The sequence below is a fragment of the Quercus suber genome, unplaced genomic scaffold (genome assembly GCF_002906115.3).
Source record: "Quercus suber isolate HL8 unplaced genomic scaffold, Cork oak 2.0 scaffold_1067, whole genome shotgun sequence".
Lineage (NCBI taxonomy): Eukaryota > Viridiplantae > Streptophyta > Magnoliopsida > Fagales > Fagaceae > Quercus > Quercus suber.
Genome location: NW_027070473.1, coordinates 15843 through 19095, shown reverse-complemented (window position 1 = coordinate 19095; position 3253 = coordinate 15843).

Sequence of the window (3253 nt, the reverse complement as noted above, 5' to 3'; positions counted from 1 at the left end):
ATCAAAATAAGAGTTCATTGCAGCGACTTTTTATTTTTTATTTTTTTATAACTAAAATGAAACATTTAAAAGAATGAAGATCATTTTAAAACATATATAGAACAAATGTTAAGGACCAAACATATAATCATACCTGAAATCTATTAGGCCCTAGCTAGAAATAAAATTGGCACTACCTGTATGGAGCACTCTCAAATTCCTTGAATAGCCACCGCCCAAATATAAATTCCATTTAGATTACTCTCTTTAATTGAGTGAGAGCATGAAAAGAGGTTTATAGTCACTTGTGTACATCATTGTGAAAAAGAAGAGGCGAATAAGCGAGAAAGGAACAACCATCCATGCATATGATGCTCATATTGACAGAGAGATCCAAAAAGTGTTTCATCTTTCGAATTTTCTATACCTTCGAAAACATCATTTTGATGAAGACATGGACTGGGAACAGGTTCTCAACAACTGGGGTGTGGCTAAAAAAGGAAATAAATACACAACTCTCTCTTTTTATGTACGTATTATTTGTTTGTGGGGCTATTTTCCTTCCTACAGTCATTGTCCTCATACATTTTCACAAGCACCAACCTGTCAATCATCAACTAAAAGGAATTGAAATTTTAGTTGTTCTGTCATTTGTCGTATTTTGCTAAGATTGAACTGTCATTAGACACACTGTCAATTTGTGAACAATTCTTTATTCTTTTCTTAGCAAGTTCTTACAACATTTCAATTGCTACACGTATGTATAAGCCAAAGAATTTAAGGATCAATCCAAAATCTGTAGTCTGTACACACCTTTGTTTAGAGATTTTGGGTTTGATGCCAATTGGTAGAGACAAGAAATTTTTTTTGATGTTCGGTTTTTTTTTGTCTGTATCCCACAAGTGAAGAGAATAAAATTCATGGTGGCTCGTGATTCATGAAGCATTAGGCTGGTTTTGAATCAGTGCCAACCTTTTTGGTGTATCTATCTATCCTCAGAAGGATTTTATTGTGTACCCCTCAAGAATTAGTTTGATCTTTGATGCAATTGCAATGCCAAGGAGCTAATTTAAACACTAAATCAGGCTGAATACATCTCATAAGGGTCATTGTATCGAATTTATTCCTCCCAAGCTCTTGGACCTATCCTTGAACAGTAGTGTATGACTTTGAATACTGTAATTTTTTTTTTTTTTTTTAAAGGAAAAAAAATTATGACTAACCTGAAAACAATATCAACAAAATAATGAAACTTGGTCCTATAGAAATTTGGATTCTGCAATTGGTTCGGAATAAAAGCAACCGCTTCAGATTTAGAAATTTTTAATTCCAGAAACCATTACAATTAATTACAATACAATACCTTCAGTTGATTTCGGACCCAAAAAACACCTCAACATTCTCCTTGTCATCATCAGGAGACTGAAAATTTACTGAGGAATCAACCTTTCCGCCTAAAACACTAAATAGCATTTGATTCGAGCACTTCTTCTTATAATGACATACAGGCAAGTACAAGAATAATGTTATACAAATAGATTTTCTCCTAATTGGGTCTATATGGGATCAAACAAATAATTTTTTTTTCTTCTTCTGGTAAGTAATGTAAAACAGTTTTTTTTTTTTTTTTTTAAATTATTTTATTTATTTATTTTTACTTAAGATGGGATTTTTCTTCTGGTAAGTAATGTAAAACAGTTTTTTTTTTTTTTTTTTTTTAAATTATTTTATTTATTTATTTTTACTTAAGATGGGATTTAAATTTATGGTCTCTGTTCTTGATGATTGATGATTGTTCTTACTATCAATTCAAAATAGTTTTTTTTAGAAAGTTTTAACTTATGATGTCTGCTCTTGATAATATAATAGCTCTTTATTATCAGACCTATTATCAGACTGAGACACGAATCAGTTTTTGATATAGGCGGGGATTGAACCCCTTATACAACCATTAGAGACTTTACCAATTGAATTAAATGAAACCCACAATATTTATTTTGGATAAAGGAATTTAAAGAGAATGCTTTGGAATTCAATCTTTAATTTAAATGACTTGAATATTGAATAGGCTATTAAATGATACTCCATTTGTCTCAAATTGTTGGTACTCTATTCAATTTTGAGATATCCTAAAATGAAGTACTCTTTTTAAAATTAAAAAAAAAAAATTTATTTCTTATCCTTTACTTTATTTAAAAATTCAATGTCATTCTTTTTATATAGTTTAATTGATAAGGCTAGTTTTGGAAATTCGTACATTTTTTTAACAATGCATTAAATGATGATGTTTCCTTAACAAGTTGGATTTTCTAAACAAGATCAACAATTTGGGATGGATGGAGTAATTTTTTTATTGGTGAAATTTATGGGGATATTTTGGTTTTATTAATTTGTGGATTTCAAATTACTGGGCATAAGATGTCATTTCAAATTCTGCATCAAAAAAAAAAAAAAAAGATGTCATTTCAAATTCATTATATAATGTGGGTTCCAAGTAACTCAATTAGTAAAATTTTTAATAGTTGAATAAACCATATGTTGAAACTCTCAAAAAAAAAAAAAAAAAATCCATCATATCATAAGAGTATTTGCTGGATTAAAATCTCCAAAATTATTATCATCGTGTGTTCTTAAATTTATACCAAGCAATTAATTAGCAATTGTTTTTCAAATAGTTTTGATTTGAAACGCTTAATTATAAATGTAATCCCACTGATTTTTGGTTTGATGTAGGCAATATTTGAACCTAAATCCATTATTTAATGACAAAAGACTTTACTAATTGAACATTTATGTTTAATGGATATCCACTTCTCTCATTTTTCAAATTGCTTAGCAAACAAAGAAAGCATCTTACTCTGATTCTACTAATGGGGAAAGTCTCACATTTCAATAAGTAAGGATTGCCATTATTAAGTATCCAAATAAAAAAAAAACTTAAATTTTAGGCCAATGTGTCTGCCTTCTCAATCCATAATTCCTATGCAAGTTTTATTCTTCTTCCATTTTTTTTTTTAAATCCTTATTTATTCTGTGGCCAATATGACTTGGACCCGATCTCCACCCACCTCTGTACCTCTCCTGCCTTCCAACAATGCGTTACCAGTTTTTTTTGTATTTATGTTGCCTCAAAAAAAAAACCCCAAATGCGCTTTGTAGCTTAACTAGGGTCTCCAAATATTTCCAATAAAAAATATCATGGTTCAAATCTTACATTTCCTACCGTATCAATCTACTTTAAAAATATAGCCAAAAAAAAAAAATCAACAAGCTT